At 52.6% G+C, this 20,458-nt stretch overlaps 1 pseudogene; it reads right to left on the reverse strand.

Moving 5' to 3' along the window:
• Positions 1 to 396: 396 nt before the first annotated feature.
• Positions 397 to 16,998, reverse strand: LOC134154917 (olfactory receptor 14C36-like; annotated as a pseudogene).
• Between the last annotated feature and the right edge of the window lie 3,460 nt (positions 16,999 to 20,458).

Consider the following 20,458-nt stretch of genomic DNA (forward strand, 5'->3'; position numbering starts at 1 on the left):
GGAGCACTGGGCCCCCACAAGTCAGAACTGAATCCAGCCCTCATTCCCTAACACATCACCGATGTGCTCATTGGCTTAAGCCCAAGCAGCACCTGGAGAAACAAGAGTCTTTCAGCGTGAAAGTCCTTTAGACATTCTTGGCTCTAGTGTTAAAAGAAGAGCCCAACCTTCAAGCACTACACTGCACTGCCTTTTATTAGAGGGAGGCCAGCTGTGACACAGGGACAGACACATTCACAGGAGGCCTCTGGGTCAGACAGACTGAGGTCATGCCTTTGGAGAAGTGGGATAAATTCAGACACTCCTATACAAACATGTTTATCACAGGGAGAATGCCCAGAGCACAACAGTTGTCTGAGACAAATGAGAAACCACTTGTGAAGAGGGAAGGGCAGCTTATTGCTGCTGATCTAGGATGCGCTGAATCAGTTTCCTCAGGGCATCCTTGAGCTCCTTGTTCCTCATCCTGTAAATGAGGGGATTCAGTGTTGGAGGCAGCACCGACTACAGAACAGCCACCACCAGATCCAGAGCTGGGGATGAGAGGGAGGGGGGCTTCAGGTAGGCAAACATGCCAGTGCTGACACACAGGGAGACCATGGTCAGATTAGGGAGGCACATGGAAAAGGCTTTGTGCTGGCCCTGCTCAGAGGGGATCCTCAGCACAGCGGTGAAGATCTGCACATAGGACACCACAATGAAAATGAAACACCCAAAGAATAAAAAAGCAATAACCATAAGAAGCCAAATTTCCCTGAAGTAGGCATCTGAGCAGGAGAGCTTGAGGATCTGGGGAATCTCACAGAAAAACTGGTCCACTGTGTTGCCTTGGCAGAGGGGTATGGAAAATGTGTTGGCAGTGTGCAGGAGAACATGGAGAAAACCACTGGCCCAGGCAGCTGCTGCCATTTTGACACAGGCTCTGCTGTCCATGAGTGTGCTATAGTGTAGGGGTGTGCACATGGCAACGTAGCGCTCATAAGCCATGGCTGTGAGAAGACAATACTCTCCTCCTAACAAGAAGAGAAATAGAAACATTTGTGCAACACATCCTGAGTAGGAAATGGCCCTGGTGTCCCACAGGGAATTGGCCATGGATTTGGGGACAGTGGTGGAGATGGAGCCAAGGTCGAGGAGGGAGAGGTTCAGGAGGAAGAAGTACATGGGGGTGTGGAGGCGGTGGTCGCAGACTATGGCTGTGATGATGAGGCTGTTGCCCAGGAGGGCAGCCAGGTAGATGTCCAGGAAGAGCGGGAAGTGCAAGAGCTGCAGGTCCTGTGTGTCTGCAAATGCCAGGAGGAGGAACTCACTGAGGGAGCTGCTGTTGGACATTTGCTCTGTCTCGGTTCAGGGCACTGTCCAAGGAGGAAAAGGCATTGACAAGTTAGAACAGGCTTTTCTGAGCAAAACCCTCTCCATTCTTCAAAGCATCCCCACATTACCTCTCTCCTTTACCTTGTTCAGCTCCTTTCCTGGCCCACAGCTTGTGCTGAGGGTGCCCAGCAACGCAGGGGCCTCTGACCATGACCTCCAGAAGAATCAGCCACTGAGATTTGTAAATGGAGGTGTCAGACTTCCCTGTGTATTTGATGGGGATACCTGGGAATAGATGCCCTGAGCTGAGGAAAGGGGATTTGGTCTGGCGACCCAGGGGGAATATTCTCTTTTTATCCTTATGAGAGAAAAACTTAGCACTCATGGCAGCTGTGCCTGAAAGAGAAAGTCCTTCTGAGGGGTTCATCTCCCCAGGCTTTACCCTCTTGAACTGGGTGTCTGTATCTGGATCAATCACACCAGCTCCCACCCTGCCAAGGGAGGGAAACAGTGCAGTGAAGGCAGGGGTTGACCCAGTCCTTCTTAAGCATGTCTTTCCAACTGAGAAGGACCCTGCCCTCACATCACTGTACTAACTGCAATGTTTCTCCAGGCAGCGTAGTGGGAGTGTGATGTTGTTGCCTCAGCTGCAGCTGAACCCCCTCCTTAGCCCCAGAGAGCAGGAGAGCAAAACCAGACCAGCACGGAGAGGTGAGGAAACAAGGAGTAGTTGCTCTATCACTCCTGCCACAGGAAAAAGCAAAGAGTAAGGGAGAGATGGGCACTCAGGAAAGACTTCCCCTCACCCAGCTGTGCACACCACCTCCCAGGTGGCAACATCGCAGGACAGTGGCTCTCAGCCCCTTTGCCACACAGTGGGAAATGGGCATGTTGCAATTAGAGATGCCTCTCTCCTCGGCTGGAGCTCAGGCTGTGAAGAGGACTGTCACGCCCAGGACCCCCTGGCTGTGAGGGTGGACGTCTGCTAGGTGGGAGAGGAGACCCAGCAGTGCTTGCTAAGAGATTGAATTAAAGAGGATGACAGGGAGGTCTCCAAATTACCCCCCGCCCCACAGCATTTTTTGTTCTAGTTTCCTGTCCTTCACTGAGCATATCTTCACTGCTCGGAGCTTTTCCTCCTGGGAGCTGTTTCTCTCTGCCCTATTTCTTCCCTGTGAGCACTCTGCAAACAGGAAAATGAAAGCACAGACTCAGGAGAGTCCCCAGTCTTTAAGGTAACCTCTGTTACCCTCACAGGCAGCACAGTCACTGCCCCAGGCACACAGCACCACGGGGCACAGGGACACTGCTCTGAACTACAGCGCTGGGCAGACCTGGGTGCACTCCCTGGCTTTACTCCCCTGCAGCGTTCTGTGATGCCCTGTCCCTCTGACCACATAGCAATGAATCCCTACTCTAAAGCACCACCTGCTACAAACAGGAGGAGCTGGGAGAGCCACCCTGAGAGACCCTTTCAGCTATGGAAGGTGCCAGCTGCAGAAGAACCTGTCAGGAACCACAGCAGCATTGCCCTGCAGCCAGAGACTTACTGTGTTGGGGGCTGTGAAGGTTTATCCCTGCAGGGAACTCTCAGTCATCCTCCCACTCCCAATTGTCTTTAACTTCTCAGTTAAAGAGAGGGAGAAAGAACCTGGCTCTGAGCCTTGCTGCTCTTTTAAGAGGAGCTGCTCCTGGACAGAGCCATCTCTCTGCAGCACCTGACAGGTTGCCAAGGGCTACCATGGTTACAGGAGCCAAGTGCAGCTCAGAGGCAGAGTCCCAGCTGAAAGCATGACTGTCTCTGTCCCCTGTGCACACTCAAGACGTCCTCGGAACTCCAGGATTGACAGCTCCTGAAAGGCAGCAGTCTCACATGAAGTCCACTGAAGAAGACTAAAATAATCAGCAACGGTCCTTCCTGAAAGAGTGGAGAGAGACTGAGTCCAGCCTTGCGGTTGGTCTCATCAGAGGATGGTTACCTAAGAGAGGTGGAAACGTCCCACTCTAGAAGGCCCTGCTCCCATCTCATAGGAAGACAGGACACCTAGACACAGGGAGAAGAAGGGAGTTCATTTACCTGTGCTTCAGGGACCTGTTTAGAGGAGTTCATCAATACATCTAACACCCACTGATAAGCCCCTGGGGTGCAGTGGCATTCAGTTCCTTCCCTACTGTGGACCCACAAACTCATAGGATGTGGGATTCCCCTTGCCCACATTTGGGGGTAAACAAAATGAATGTCTGCATGGGAGCTCCTTCTCGAAGCTCCCATTGGAATCAAAGGTGAAATAGGATGGGAGAAAGTTGTTCACACACAAACACCTGGTGGCACTGGAAGAGACAGAGGTCATCCAAGACATGTGCCGGTGTCTGTCTGCCTGCTCTGACAGAGTAACTATGAGACACAAATCCTTCCAGAGCACGAGCTGGGGGCCAAGGGGAGAATCTCCTTGGCCATCTGCAATGACACTTGCTACCGACAACTGCAAGAGCTCCACTCACTCCAAAGCCAGGACACATACAGATCCCAACACTGCAAACAGCTCCTGTAATTCAGTGCTCACACTTGATTTAATGCAATGACAAGAGGCCTTCAGGGCCATGCCAGATGCATGGGGTGTGCAGCACAACCACCACGTTTCCAGCAGGTCCAGCACAGGACCTCCAGGAACTCCATGCCCTTCTGGAGTGGTTGCTGTCAAACACTCCAGGGCATCCTGGATTTCCTGCGTATCCCCAGAGAGTGGGTTCCCATCACTGTCTTCACACAAAGTCTACCCCATTTACAGCCAAGCATGCTGCAAAGATGGACAGCATATCACACCAAGTTCTCCACATATTTGCCTACACTCTCAAAGCCCAGTTGTTCTCCTGTCTCCAAACTTTTTCTGATTCCCACTGACATGAACAGGGACTGTGTTAATGATGCAGCCACAGAGTGCCTGCATTGCAGGCTGTTCAGGCCCAGTGACTTTTTCAGTGGTACCTTTCCTTCCTGGAGATCTGCTCACTTCTGTCACAGGCCCCAAGATACTGCAGAGTCACCTTGGGTACAAAACACCTCTTCTGCCACAACTGCATGGCCCAGTTCTGTCTCTCTCTGGCCTTGGGTACTGTAGCGTTTACTCTCTTAGCGGAAGCCTCATGTCAGCATTACATCCTCAGTTGCCATCTATACCAGCATGTCTCTGCTCTGAAGCGAGGCCTTTGCATACACAGTGTCCTTGGCTCTGGGACCACATTTCACAGCGACAAATCTGCACTCAGCCCTGGTGCCACAGCTGAGGTTCCACATTCTGAATATACACAAATGCACAAAGCCTGGCACGCAAACAGCAGGAAGTAGAGATGCACAACCTGTGACAGAACTGCTACATTCTGAAGCACCCAGAGGAAGCCTATGGATCACAGAGCCTGATTCTCATGGGGGGACTTTAATCTCCCTGACTCTCACTGGGAAAGCAGTGCAGCAGGATTCAAACTATCCAGGGGAATTCTGGAGGGTGTGGAGGACCACCTCCTAAAACAGCTAAGCCAGATATACCAACAAAGGTGCCATTTTCCTGACCTTGTAACCTGTCAATGGGGAAGAACTGATCAGGGATGTGATATTCAGTGTCAGGCTTGTAAAGAGGAGAAGCAGACTCCAGACTCTGGCGGTCAGAAGAGCAGACTTGGGCCTACTAGGGGGGCTGGTAGAGGGGTCCCGTGGGAGGCACCTCTGAAGGGTCAGGAATGCTTGATAGTTGAGTCAGGAATTCTTTGCAAGAACACAGGTCTATGGCATTGGACAGGCTGCAGCTGAGAATGCTGGGAGAGCTGGCAGCTATCTTGCAAGGCCACTCTCTATCATCTTGGAAAGGTGTGGAGACTCGAGGAGGCCCCAATGTCTGGAGAAAGGCAAAGTGGCATCTATCTTCCACAAAGGCCACAGGGACAACCTGGGGAAGTATAGGCTGTTCAGACTCACTCTGATCAGGTGAGTGTCATGGAGTGAGTCTTCTCTGATCACAGTTCTGGGCCCATGAAGGAGAAGAAGGTGACTGGGAAGAGTCCATATAGGTTTACCAAGGGTAAATCATGCCTCCCCAACTGCATGGCCTTCTAGGTTAAAAGAACTGTATTGGTCAACCATCAGAGAGCAGTGAACATCGGTTAACTCGAGCTTAGGAAGGCTTGCAACAGTTTCTCCCACAGAAGACTTGCACATCGATTAGGTCTTTGTGGTCTGAATGCGTAGACAACCAAATGGCCACATAATTGGATGATAAGGCTCAGAAGATATTGGTGAAAGGACGGTACTCTTCCTGAAGAGTTCAAGAGTAATGGAGTAACACAGGCTCCTCCCTGGAACCTGTCGTGTTTTAAACCTTCATGAATGACCTGGAAAAGGTAACTTTCAGCATGCTTGTAGATGACCCCAACCTGAGTGGGGAGCAGTCTTATGCTTGAGAGCTGCAACTGAGAAGGCCCTGGACAGGCAGGAAGAAAAGGCTGCCAGTAATCTCATGAAATTCAGCAGGGACAAGGGCCATGTCCCTGCACGTAGGACAGACCAAAATCCTGCAGAGATACAGGCTGGGGACCAAGTGTCCATGGAGTAGCTCTGCAGAAAAGGACCTGAGGATTTGGGCAGACAGAAGGCAAAGTATGAGACAGGTTTGTGCCCAGGCAGCAGAGAAGGCCAACAGCAGCCTGGGCTGTATGAATAGGAGCATGGCCAGGAGGTCAAGGGACGTGATTATTTCCTTCTCCTTGGAACCTTCTAGACAGAATGTGCAATATTGCATCCAATTTTGGGCTCCGCAGAACAAGGACCTCCCTGTACAGGGAGGTCATCAAGAAGGTAAAGATAGGTTCTGCATAACAGTGTGTGGCAGGATAAAGAGAGACAATGGCTTTAAGTTGAAGCTAGAGAGAAACAGGCTGAAGAGAAGCAGAAAGCCTCTCTGCTGAGAGGATGTTCAAGCACCTGAATGCATTGCCCATCCTGTTGTCTTGCTGGAGGCACCATAGGTCAGGGGGAGCCATCGACATACACATATTAACAGTGCCACAGGACAGCCTCAGTCTGTGGGGAACTTGAGAAACGGAAGGATTCAGCCAGCAGAAATCTCATCAAGTCTTACAAAGAGAAGTGGCAAGTGCTGCACCTAGGAAAGAAAAACCCTGTGTATAAGGATAGTTTGGGACCTGACAAACCCAGGAGTGGTTTCATCCAGGAGAATGCCTGAGTGTTATGAAGGATGCCCTAGGAGCCATTGGTGCATGCTCCCTCCCTAGGAATAAGGCCAAAAGCCTACAGGGCTGCATTAGGACGAGCATGGCCACCCAGACAAGGGGAGTTATTATCCTCCTCAACTTAGCACGAGTGTGACCCATTTGGGGTTTTCAGAAGCAGTTCTTGGTAGTGGGAAGCAGCATGGAAGGGGAAAGAGCTACAAAACTATAGCTTGAGTAGCCCAGACTAGACAGTAGGCTGAAGAAATATCACTCCAAGGGTAGTGCTGTGGTACAAAAGGACACCAGAAACAGTCTGTGATCAGTCCATGGTTGTGCGTTTCCAAGAACAGCCAGTGGACAGAGAGACATCAGTAAGGGAGGGGAGAATCTGGAGAGAAATCGAAGTGGAGAAGCAGGTTGGGAGTCTACAGTCTCCAGGGACACAGGCACAGGAGTGGGACAGCACAGAATGGCCTGAGTTGGAAATGGCCAAGGGCCCTGGCAAAGCTGAAGGGCCCTGACAGAACTGATGTCTGTGTCTCCTTGGCTCTGGCTGTTCTCTCTGCCACTGAGCCCCACCAGGAGACACCGGGGCCTCGTTGCCTCCTGGCAGCCCAGGGAGCCCAGGAGGAATCATGTGGTTGTCCTGCACTTGGTACTGCACACCCCCACCTGCACACTGCCCCAGAAACAGGCATGGGCAATGTGAAAGGGAAAGGATATCCCATCCTAGGGATTCAGTGTCCGGTGCCTGTGCTCAGGCATTTTGCTTGATAAAACACATCAAGGCTTGGCAATCAGAGCTGTCTGCACATTTCCTTTGCCTGCTTGTAATCCGTGAGTACAATTTTCTGCTATAATCAGCCCCCAGGGAGTCTTTCTGGATAACAGTCCTCAGTGGGACCCATTAACACTTGATAAAACTTGGGCTTCGCTTCTGAATTCTACTGCTGGAATATTTCTTCAGGTTCCTCTCAGGAGCTGAGTTCCATCAACTCAGCACCACATGTACTGTGGGGCTCATTAAAATGAAAAAAGCCCTGACAAACCATGCCCCTCACTGTAATTTTCTTCAGATCCTGTAGTCTAATTGGAGAGGTGTCAAGAGTGCAGCTGAAAGATGGAGACTTCAATAATACACAAGAATTACTACTTTTGAGGGTTTCTTTTAGTATTATTATTTTGGAGCTTTCAGAAGAAGTGACAGCAACAGTCTCCTGTTGAGATCCATCCAGAGTGTCTCCTAGGGAAGTCAGGACATCTAGGAAAAGCAGTGTCCTGGAGGTCAGACCCTGGGAGGATAATCTTCCTCCCCATGTCCCCAACATAGCCAGTGCTCTCCTCAGCCACCTGGGACTGACATCACTCTTGGTAAAAGCTAACCTTATTCCACTCAAGTCTGCAACTGTTTGTTACAGCTCATAGGTCCCAATTCCCTCCCGCTTTACCTAGAGAACTAGCTGCAAATCATCAAGCAAGGACTTTTTTTTTATTGCAAAAACATAAAAAGAAAATAAAAAGACAGAAACAAAATATGATAGAGTTTCATTAAAATAATTACAGTTCTCAACACTATACTAAGTTACTTTCAATGAGGTTCACCTTCCACAGGAGACAGCCTCTCTAGAAATCTTTGGGACAGATAGGAAACTGTAGATAGAAACAGAATTAAAGACTTGGCTAAAGAGACAGATTTCGGAAGATGGAATAAGCCTTAAACTCCCTGACGGGCAAATCAGCAGCTCAGCATCTTTATGAATCAAGAGTAAGAGGAGGAAAAATGGAAAAAAGGGAAACTTAAAATGTCCAGCTAGGGTGCTGTAAAGGTGATGATAGAAAACGTCAATTTAATAGGAGCATGTGGAAAAAGAAGAGAGAGTAACACAGCTCCTACAGGACCCAGGCCATGTGGGCTGTACTGCTCTTGGGCCTCTAGGACCAGGCTGTGTTTCTGTACAAACGTCTAGAAAAGCCTCGATGCCCTAGAGAAAAGAGATTTTTCCTGGTTACTCTGAGCTACTCCTGCAGAACTCAGGCACGTGGAGGAAAACCCCTCGCACCCACACAAAACCCACTGCTCTCCCCACACACCTTCCTGGACCCTCACAGCAGCAGCAGGAGAGGATACAGGGGCATGGCCATGTCCTAGACTAGCCTCCATGAGGCCTTCAGCTCCACAACGTGAAACATCTTCAAGTGAGCTCTCTAAAGCAACACTTCCCATGCCCCAGGTGCCTAGAGGAGTCTTTGAGCAGACATACAATAGACAAGGTGAAGAGCTAAGGGTGCAGGGCTGGGGCTCACAGCGTCAGCTAGGCAGTGCCAAGGGCTCAATAAGCAACCCAAGGAAGTAAAGGAGTCCCTCCATTTGCAGTGACTTGGAAGCCCCATCTCTGACAGTATTCAAGGGGGGTGGAGCCTCCCTTCTGCAATAGTCGCACCAGGACAGTGCAAAACTAGGACAATCAGGAAGGCTGGGTGTAGGGACATTCTCAAACTCCAGCAGCTGCAGAGCTGGGAGCTGGTCACTGCACAAACACCTGAATGAGCCAAAAGGCAGGTCCGGAGGCACAGCACTGCCTTACAGGCTCTGCACCAGAGCCTGGAAAGTAGCTCTGCACTGTGTGGGCATGTCCTCCAAAGACCAGGGTCAAAAATGTGGGGGATCCAGGGAGCCAGGGCTGTACAGTCTCCCAAGATAGGCAGGGTGCTGGGGTTATGCAGGGTGTCAGGGGCTGTACCCGGGGAGAAGCACTGCCCCAAGGTGACATGGAAAAGCCCAAGGACCAACAGAGCTCCAGAGATGAGAACCGCTTTCCCCAGGCTCAGACAGAAGGAAAGCTGGACAAAATTCATGGAAAAGGGGAACACTTCTTCATATTTACTACCTGGTCTGCCCTGTGGCTTTGGAGACTGGCAAGGACCAGCATCCCAGGCAGAGCCCTCAGGATGGTGTGTATTAAGGGCACATTTGCTCTTTTGTGGCATCTCATCTCCATCTCAAGCACTGCAGACCAGGAAATCTTGCTAAGAATTTTTTTTTAATCTGTTTTGGTGCTTCAGGGAGGAAGACTACATCCTGTCCTATGCTTTTCTGCATCCTACTTCTACAAAGAGAGTGACCCACAGTAGTTATCAGTTTTGAAGCTCACCAAAGCAACCCACAGGGGAAAACAGTTTGCAAGCTCACTAAAAGCATCTTAGTGCGTGGTCACACTTTGTGATGTCATGTGGATGTCATATGACTCTGATCCTGTCTTTGAAGGATGTCAACCTCCAATCCAACCCCAAAGCCCCAGCTTCCAGGAGAGGTCTGCCCAGTGCAGAGACCTGTCGGTGCAGGGGCACAGACATGACCTCTCTAGTGCCTCATTTTAAATGTTTCACAGCCTTTGGAACCTTTGCAGATGTTCCTGAAGGGTTTATTAGAAATATTTGGAACTTAACTGGGTGAGGGGAGGTGACTACTTTCCAGGATGTGATGGGAAATCTCTGTGAGCTCTCCCCAGCTGTGCATCTCCATGGCAATAACCTACTGAGCCCCCAGGTGACATGAGCTGAGGTCACACTGAGATGTGACACATCACAGGAAGGTCTCCCTGGTGACATGGTGATGTCCTCACTTCCCTGCAAGGCCCAGGCGCTGCTGGGCACTGCTCTCACCCTCCCCACTGCTGCCCTTCAGAGCTGCTTCATGGCAAGCAGCAGGGACAGGAGGCAATGGGAACATGTTGGGACTGCTCGCTAACAGGCAGAGGAGCAGGGACGTGTTGGAGAGGAGTTTTGGGTGACCAGACAGGAAGAGCATCCTTCCTCCCTGCATCAAGAGGTGAGCTGAGGGCAAGGGAGCAAGCCAGATGGAGGCTCCTGCACTGACACTATCAGCTTGGACTGCAGCTGTTTATTCCCAAGTCTCCTATGCTCTGCACCAAGGGTAAGGGCTGCAGGGGCTCCTTCCTGACATGTCTCACAGAATCTGTTAACTGCAAAAATGGCTGTGGGCCCTGATCTGTGGGGTGGCTGGGCAGTGTGGGGGCTGTCACAAGAGCCCTGCCTGAGGGTGCTGCCTGGTTCAGGGCAGAATGTGGCAGCCAAGACTGCTGGGTCCTGGGAATGGGGCTGCCCTGAGCCCCAAGGCTCCTGAGCTCCTGGGGCACCTCAGCCCTGTGGAGTGACCCCCCCCTGGGGCCCAGCCCAGCCCCACAGAGAGCAGCCCCTGCCTGGCCATGGCCCAGCACTGACGGGCCCAGCACAAGCGCTGTCGAGCCCCAGGGCTGCCGTGAGGAGGGGGCCGGGGCAGAAGGGGCGAGAGGACACGGCCCTGCCCTGCCCTGGGGCAGCAGCACGCTGCCCGTGGGCTCCAGCACCCCGGCCATGACCAGGGCCCCCACGCCGGCACCAGGGCTGGCACCAGCACAGGCCCCAGGGCTGCCCCCTGCTCCCGGCACGGCCCAAGGGCACAGGGCAGCAAGGAGCCCCATGGGGCCCCTGCGGCAGAGCCCAGCCCTGCAGGGCAGCGGCTTGCACCCCGGGGGCCCCACACTGCCCGGGCACCCGGCGCCAGGCTGCCCCGAGGCCCTGCCGCATCCCCCGCTGCCGACCACAAGATGGCGCCATCCCACAGGAGGAGGGGAGGGGAGGGGTGGGGAGGGGCAGGGCTGTTGTACGGTCACAATGGGGGGGTGGGGCGCAACGTTTCCATGGCAGCGCCCCAGGGCGGCAATGGCAGGGGGCAGGGATGGGTCTGACTGACGGCTCTGCCAGCCAATCAGAGCGCAGCCTGTGGCTCAGCCCTGCGTAAGGACCCAGACGCCTGCGCTGTGGGGCGGCTTCTCCCTCTGCCTGGGCCGTGAGGCCCTGCTGCCTTCAGCCCTGTGGTCACTGCTCCCGTGCGATGCTGCTGTCAGGAAATGCTCCCCAGAATCACTTGCAGGCCTTTCCCCAGCCCCTGTGACAGGCACGTGGCTGTGGAGGTGACTGTGATCTCTTCCTGAGTCCCTGATCAGCTAGCGTCAGCCTCACGGCTGTAAGCGCAGACCTGGAGTGTGACTTGGGGCTTCTTCCTCAGGACAGGCTTGCACCCCTGCACCAGTCTCTGAGGGAGTCCAGGTAGAATTTTTATGCTGCTAAATGGATTAAGAGAAGGTGCGAGCACTGAGATTGGGAATCTCTGATTTCCAGTGTCTGTGTGCAGGAGAAAACTCTGCCCCATCAAAACCATAGGGGGCTGCTGAGCTTTTTCTCCAAGATGTGGATGATATCTCTGAGGGGTGATGTGTCCAGAGGGTCCCCTAGCTGCAGCCATGGCTGGTCGTGTGCCCTGTGTATCCCTGATGTATAGCTGCATGTTGGGTGGCAGCCCTCTGTGAGGTGAGGAGCGGGCATGTGGTGTGTCAGAGTGGTGGGCTACCTTGTGGTGGGCACAGATGATACCCCGGTGTCCTGGTGCTCATCACAGGAGGAGGTGTCTGGAGAGAGCAGTGCTGTTTCTGAGGAATGCCTTAGGCTGAGGGGATGAGGATCACTGTGTGGTGAGGAGGTGGCCTAGCTTGTAGGAGCCAGGTACCTTGATGGTGTGAGCCAGATATGCTGGGAGCCTGCTGCCTTCTCTGCGATGAGGTTCAGGCCTTGGGTTTCCTCAGCTCTTGCCAGGATGTGCAGGCAGGATGCCGCCTAAAGGGTAGGGAGTGTTTCTGCTTGCTCTGAAGTGTGAACCAAGACTGCTTTTTCCCTTTCTGCTCGCTTGCTTTTCTTCATGAGAGCTTTCCCCTGCAGCAGTGCTTGCTGAGGGAGGAGAGGGCCATGTGTGTTGCTCATTGCTGGCTGGGTTTCAGTCTGCTGGAAGCTCCTTGGAGGAGTGAAAGCTTTGCAGAGAGAGGGTCTTTGTATACGGGTAAGTATTTTCCTAGGAGGTGAATTGCAAGGTGCTGCTCCCTTGCTGTGCCAGATCTCCCTAGACAAGGAGTCCCTTTGAGTAGGCAAGCCAAGCAAGAGTGCCCTGCGAGGGCTGCACCTCTCCTCCTCCCAGCTGCAGTCTCTAAATTCTATCATCCTGCTGTCTGTGCTGCAGCAGGGACAGAAGAGGGCAGCCCACGTGCAGGCAGGAGTGTGCTAGGTGTGGTGTTGTTAGACGCTGCCACTGCTGACATGGGCAAGGCGCTGTGTTTTCTCCTGAGCCTTGGATGGGTGTGAGGAGCCCCACTTAGCTCTAGATGCATTGCTGCAAGTTACTGGAGCAAGGGAATGGTGGTGAGCAGAGCCATCATCCAAGGAAGTTGCCATCTTTTGGTCAGGCACTGAGGACCTTGTGTGCTTGAAGCCCTTAATGCTTGGTGTTTTCTACTTGAGCACTTTTAGAGTTGCCCCTCCTTTTTTGAGGGGAGAGTCCCAGAGCTTTTGCAGTGTAACCACTCTTGTTTTTGATCTCATCCCTGCTGCGGCCTGAGGGGATAGTCTCCCTGCAGTGCTGAGAAGTCAGGGTGCCCATGAGGTGAGCCCTGAGGGTCAAATCCTTTGTAAGAGAGGAAAGAGAAATGGTCCTTCCTCCAGCCTGCCCCCTCGTGCCAGTTTAGAGGACAGTGTCTTGCACCAAAAATGGGGACAAACAAGCTTGGCTCTCCCACACCTTCTGTGAGGCATGTCGGGAGGAAGCATGTCACAGTGTGGTGGGTGCCCTGTGGTGGGGGTGTGGGCCCCAGTGTGTTGATGCTGCATGCAGGAGGAGGTGTCTGGAGGGAGCAGTGCTATGGGAGCCCTGCCAGGCAGGGAGAAGGGAGCACTGCAAGGTGAGGACCTGACTGCACTCCCAGGGCCCAGTGTGCCATCACAGTGTCCTTCTTGGGGGTGTGATGTGGGGATTGTTGGTGACCGTGTTCCCTCCTTGGAGCATCCCTGTATGACCCAGAGATGCTCACTGTTTGCTGATACCTTAATGACTTTCTGTTGAATCTGGACACTCATTGCATCTTCCCATGCCAGTCACTAAGCCATTCGAGTCCTTCAGAGAGATGGGGAGTTACTCAAATGAGTCAGAGCCATTTCTCCTCTTTGTGCCTGCCCAGACCCTTACAGATAGTGGTGTGCCACCTCAGAGGAAGTCAGGCCTCTTGGGGTGATGGGTGGCTTTGAGTTGCCTGTCTTTGGTCAGCACTCAAGGTGGCAGCTCCAAAGCCACTGGTCACTGGGGAATGCAGTCCTAAAGTAGCAAATGTATTGAGCCTGCAGTGGTGGAGGACCTGTGGAAGTGGGGTTCCAGCAGCCTGATCAAGGCATGGCCCAGAGGGTGAGGTTGCTCCAGTCCTTGTCCCGTCAAGTTCTGAGTATCTCCAAGGGTGAAGAGTCACAATCTCTCTGGGCCTTCTCTTGCCTGGGCTGAACATACCCAGCTCTTCCAGCCTCTCCTCATCTGCCCCATGCTTCAGCCCCTGACCATCATGGTGTCCTTGTGCTGGACTTCCTCCTGTGTGTCAGTGCCTTTTGGGAACTGGGAAGCTCAGACAAGACCAAGCATCCAAAAAAAAGGGTCTTAGTTTTGCCAAAACCAAGAGTCCAGTGTCTCCAAGGGCCCAGCTGTCTGTGCTCTGATGATTGTTCGGTTCAGTACAGAGGGGAGACATTTTCCCTGGGCTGCTGTGACTATGTAAGGCCAGCAGAACTGATGATAACCCTCCAATTCTTTCTTTCTAGGTTGCTCCACTCATGTAGGATCCCAGTGGAGTTCTAGTGCCCGCATGGCTGGAGGGAGGATGCCAGGGTACATCCCTGTAGCTGTCAACATCTTTGCAAACATCGTGACCCTCTGAAAGCAGCTGCGAGTGAGTGAGGTGAGGCTACATATGGGTGTGAAGACTCCCCTCAATGCACCTGGCTTCCATGGGTGACAGGGTGAGAGATTACCTCCTGGTACCTCTGCTCTCCTTCTGCTTCCTCATGCCACAAAAGCTGTTACTACTGGCCTGCTCAGCGAATGCTGTTGTGCCCCCTCTTTCCTATGGGGCCTATAAAATGGCCATTAAGATGAATTAAAGACTCTTCTCATGAAGTGCAGCATGTCTTGAAGGCCCGTGTCTAAGTGCCTGAAAGCCTCCTGTGTGTGAGCTGAGGAAGTCTCACAGTGCTTGGGCTTCTCACTCTGCAAGGGATGAAGATGTGCCCAGTGCCAGGCAACCTGTGGCACTAAGGCATCAGCCAGTGCCCCATGAACCCAAGTGCAGAGGCAGGTCTCCCGCTCCAGAGCCTGTGCCCCCAGGGCAACTGGCATTTCAGCAGAGGTCCAGTCTGGGGTGGTCTCCTTGCTGGGGCCTCGTTTCAAAGCATCTTTCTCCCTTCACAGAGCCTCTGTGTCCAACTAATGAAAGGAAAGGGACAGAGGTTGCTTTGTGCTCAGGAGACGTGCAGGACCTCCAAGCGTTTCTGAGTTGTGTCTGTAACTTCAGCATTAGAAAACAAATCCCTTAACCGTTGTCCCCAGGTGGAGGTTCATGGCATGGTGGGGTCCAGGGATGAGGCAGCAGCCTGCTGTGCCCACAGAGAGCAGCATCCTTCTCTCCGAAAGCAGCAGCATTGCCCAAGGAGCTTTGCTGTGGCCCTGGTCTTGTGCTCAGGTTTTTCCACATGCCTTGTGAGCCCAGAGTGCCTTGGCCACCTTCTGGTGTCACCACAAGAGCTTCTGAGTGTGTCTGGGCTGAGGAGCCAGGGGAAGGCAGGAGCAGAGCAGTGCCTGGGGAGTGTGCAAGTGGCGAGTGTCCTGCATCCTGAAGGGAATGGCTCTGGGAACTGTCCTGCCTGTGGCTTTGGCGTAGTAATCCAAAGAGCTGTGCAGACAGGCAGACTCATGGCTGTTTCTGACGGATGACCAGTTGTCTTTAAGTTACTGTTGATTTTTCCTGCCTTGAGGACACACCCTGGGAAACTGTTAGTCCCCTCCTGCTGCATAGACGTGTCCCAATGGCTCTTGTGTCTGGAGAGAGTTTGTTGCTAGCATTTTATGGAAGCTGCTCTGTTCCCCCTCTCCTGCTCTCTCTGACGAGAGGGAGAAGAAGCAACAGCCATATGGCTGCAGATTTGGGAAAGCCTCACTTGTCTCGCATGGGAGCAATCAGTGGGCTACTCACCCTCTGCACCGGGGAGAAGTGGTGAGAGACATGCCACCCAAGAAACACAACTCTAAGCAGTGGGTTCACAAGAGACCTGGGAGCACAGATGTCCCACTGTTATCTCTGAAGTACAAATGAAAAGTTTAAGATACGCAGTCACATCTGGCCATTCCAGCGTGTCTGACTTCCCTGAGTACTTCATACATCAGCAGGAGGTGGCAGGCCATGAAAGCAGCCAGGCTGAACATGGCTTGGATGCTGAGAGTGACTTTTTTCCCCTGGTGTGCCTGATAGGTCAGTTAAAGGCACATGTATGATATGTGTACCTGTAAAGTCACTTGGGACTATGTTCATGACAGGTCAGTAGAAGGCATGTTCCTTGGATGTTGCTTGTGAGGTCTCTTTGATCTCTGGGGTTGATTGACCATCAGCAGGCTCTTGGTTGGTGCAGGTTCCTGTGATTTCACCTCTGTGTATTCTCCAATTAAGCAGAAAACTGATTAATAGCTTCAGTGTGAACTTTGAGGTCCTTTCTGCTTGAGTGCCTGATAGGTCAGCAGCAGACTCATGGGGAGGATGGGTGCTTGTGAGGTCCCTTTATCCTCAGTACCTGATAGGTGAGCTGCATCACCTGACTTGAGTGCTGACTGTGAGGTGACTTCTGCCTCAGCACCTCATGGGCCAGGAGGAGGCACCTACCTGCTGCTTGTGCAGATTGGGAGGTGCTTCTGCCTCAGTCCATGATAGGCCAGCAGCAGGCACATGACTTCGAGTCTGAGTGTGAGCTCAGTGGTGCCTCGGTGTGGGATAGGCCAGTAGCAGGCACATTGCTGCTGCTGACATTTTGTTAGGTCAATGGTGACTCAGTAGCTGATAGGGCAGCTGCAAGGACACGGCTTCAGGGCTTAATGTGAGGCCCCTTTTCAATCCATACCTGGTAGGCCAGCATCAGGCCCATTACTGCTGGCTGTCTCAGTGGGGATGTTGTGCCTGAGAACCTGAGAGAGCAGCCGCGTGCACGTGGCTTTGGTGATGATGCTGAGGTCATTGTGTCTCAAGACGTGCTAGACCAGTAGCTGGCACCTTGCTGCTGTTTGTTCTTGTGGGGTCCTTTCTGCCTCAGCCCCTCACTGGCCAGCACAGGCATATTGGTGCGGTTAACGCTTGTAAAGCGTTGCCTCAGTCCCTGATGGACCGGGAGCGGTCACATGGCTTTGATGCAGATGGTGAGGTCACTTGTGCCTGTGGCCGTGGTAGGTCAGTGCCAGGCCCATGGCTGCTGTTTGTGCTTGTGAGGTCACTTCAACCTCAGTACCTGGTAGACCAGCAGGAGGTACATGGCTGTGACGCAGCAATAGAGGAACATTCGGGAGTCTTTCAGATTCCAGGATTAGTCACACTGAGCTTGAGAGAAATTGTTTGTCAAGTACAGGAGTTTATTAGAGATAAGCGATTCTGCCCGTATGACCCATGTTACCTACCAGTAACAGTTTTCCCAAACTGTTCTCATCCTTCAGTTGGAATTGAGTCTGGCAAGGGACGTTAAGGACAATAGGGAGGGCTTCTTCAAATACATCAGTAGCAAGAGGAGGACTGGGGAAAGTGTGGGCCCACTACTGAATGAGGCGGGGGCCCTGGTGACAAAGGCTCCAGAGAAGGCAGTATTACTGAATGCCTTCTTTGCTTTAGTTTTCACTGCTAAGGGCAGCCCTTATGAATCCTGCAGCCTGGATGTTAGGGAGAAAGTCTGGAGAAGGGAAGAGTTTCCTTTGGTCAAGGACGATCAGGTTAGCGATCTGGGCAAACCTGATGTCCACAGCTCGGTGAGTCCTGAAGGGATGTCCCCACGGATACTGAGGGAGCTGGCGGACGTTGTTGCCAGGCCACTCCATCATCTCTGAAAGGTTGTGGAGAACTGAAGAGGTGCCGGAGGACTGGAAGAAAGCCAATGTTACTCCAGTCTTCAGAAAGGGCAAGAAGGAGGACCCAGGCAAATCCAGGTCAGCCTCACCTCCATCCCTGGAAAGGGGATGGAACAGCTCATTCTGGATGTCATCTCCAAGCATATGGAGGAGAGGTCAGGAGTAGTCAGCATGGATTCCCCAAGGGGAAATCCTGCTTAACCAATCTGATAGCCTAGGATGCTATGCTAGGATGGCATGACTGGCTGGGTAGATGAGGGGAGAGCAGTGGACGTTGAGTACCTTGACTTCAGCAAAGCTTTTGACGCTGTCTCCCATAACATCCTCCTAGAGAAGCTCAGGAAGTGTGGGTTAGATGAGTGGGCAGTAAGGTGGATTGAGAACTGGCTGAATAGCAGAGCTCAGAGGGTTATCACCAGTGGTGCGGAGTGTAGTTGGAGGCCTGTGGCTAGTGGAGTTCCCCAGGGCTCAGGACTGGGTCCCATCCTGTTCGACTTCTTCATCAATGACCTGGACGAAGGGACAGAGTGCCTCCTCAGCAAGTTTGCTGATGATACCAAGCTGGGAGGAGTGGCTGATACACCTGAGGGCTGTGCTGCCATTCAGAGAGACCTGGACAGGCTGGAGAGCTGGGCAGAGAGGAACCTCCTCACGTTCAACAAGGGCAAGTGCAGGCTCCTGCTCCTAGCAAGGAATAACTCCTTGCACCAGTAGAGGCTGGGGGCTGATCTGCTGGAGAGCAGCTCTGCAGAGAAGGACCGGGGAGTGCTGGTGGACAAACATTTGCCTATGAGCCAGCAGCATGAACTTGTGGCCAGGAAGGCCAATGATCTCCTGTGGTGCATTACAAAGACTGTTGCCATCAGGTCGAGGGAGGTGATCCTGCCGCTCTGCTCAGACCTGGGGAGGCCACCTCTTGAGTACTGTGTCCAGTTCTGGGCTCCCCAGTATGAGTGAGACATGGAGCTACTGGAGAGAGTCCAGTGTAGGGCTACGAGGATGATCAGAGGGCTGGAGGTCCTCTGCCCTATGAGGAACGGCTGCGAGAGCTGGGCCTGTTTAGCCTGGGGAAGAGAAGACTGGGGGGGCGGGGTCTTATCAATGTGTATAAGTATCTGAAGGGAAGGTGTTGAGGGGATGGGGCCAAACTCTTTTCAACTGCCCCGTGTGACAGGACAAGAGGCAATGGGCAAAAGAAGAACCACAGGAAGTTCCACCTGAATGTAAGGGATAATTTCTTTCCTCTGAGAGTGACAGAGCACTGGAACAGATTGCCCAGAGAGGTTGTGGAGTCTCCTTCTCTGGGGATATCCAAGGCCCGCCTGGATGCAACCCTGTCTACCATGCTGTAGGTAACCCTGCTAGAGAAGGGAGGTTGGACTAGGTGATCTCCAGAGATCCCTTCCAACATCAGCCATTCTGTGATTGAGTGATTCTGTTTGGAGGCTATTTTTGGACATGGCCATGCCCGTACATCCCCTCCTGCTCCTGGCGTGAGGTTCCGGGAAGGTCTCTGGGAGAGCAGTGTGTTTAGCCTTTGGCTTGGAAATCAGGTGTGAGCTCCCTCTTTAGCCAAGCTTGACTCCGGATATGTCCACTGACTTTACAAACTGATCATATGGAGCATTCTTGTGCTTGATAGGTACTTAATTACTGCCAGCCTTTCTGGGCTCTTCTACCCTTCAGAGATGCCACCCTTGTCCATCCCATGGAAGAGGTCTGTAAATCCAAGCTATCCCATCTCACACAGGGCATCCTTCTCCCCATTTTCCCTGGTGGCCTCTGCTGAAGAACTTGCACCCTGTTTGTGAAGGACTCCAGTCATGCAATTGATCCCACCACATCTCTGTAATTCTAACCATGTGGCACTCCTGTGACACCTTGTGCATCTCCACTTGCTTCTTGTTGCACCCCAGGCTGCATATGTTTGTGTATATCTGGGCTACAGAGCATCTGTACAGAGCTGGCTGAAGATTTGTCCCAAGAAACATGTTGCCAAGAACCATATGTATGGAAAGGCTTTGACTGCAGGTGGTGACATCACAGCATGGATAGCAGGTGGTAATGTAATGGTGAAAGGAGGTTCCCGCTAAGAGAGCAGACCCTACAGTGCCCAAGGCCAGGGAGAAACAGAGCTGGGCTATCCAGTACTGACAGGGGAGGGATTGGCTGCCTAGCTGACTCTGTGGCACCTTGGTGCCTGTGACAGACTTGAACCAATCTGCAGGCAGGACAAAGTGCCACTCAAGAAGTCCCTGAGGCCTGATTTCAAAGTGCAGAGACTTGAATGGAGGCCTTGGTGTGATGTGCCTCCCATTTGTGGAGTATGCTTGGACGTAGACAGTAGAGACTGCACCTAAAGGCAGTAGTGGGATTCAGTTGTTTAGGCACGTGGGGAAAACCCAAGATGCCCTGGGGCACTTGCCAGCAAAATCTCCAAGGGAGCATAATTTTCCTTAGGTCTCGAACTGTAACTACTAGAAACCTGTAGTTTTGCTGGACATGCAACATCTGACATGGCCCTGCCAGCCTATTTCTATGTCATTAAATCAGGTGTCTGTACTGAATTACATGAGCTGTTTGTGTTTGTAACATTGGGATCTTCATATGTCTGAGCTTCAGAGTGAGTGGAGCACTAATTGTAGAAGGCATCTGCTGTCATTTGAGATGGTCAAGGAAATCCCCTACCTATCCCTTAGCTGATGCTCCATAAGGATGTGGGTCTCCCAGTTGCTCCACCAGAGCAAACAGACAGTGCACAGGCCTGGTACCACCTCTGACTCTTCCAGTGTCACCAGGTGTTTGCATGTGAGCAGCTGACTGCCAGCCTTCATCTCCAGTGATTATAATGGAGCTTAGCCAACGTGCACCCATGCAGACATTCTCTGCTGTGCACCATTTCAG

Source organism: Rhea pennata, unplaced genomic scaffold, assembly GCF_028389875.1.
Source record: "Rhea pennata isolate bPtePen1 unplaced genomic scaffold, bPtePen1.pri scaffold_77, whole genome shotgun sequence".
NCBI lineage: Eukaryota > Metazoa > Chordata > Aves > Rheiformes > Rheidae > Rhea > Rhea pennata.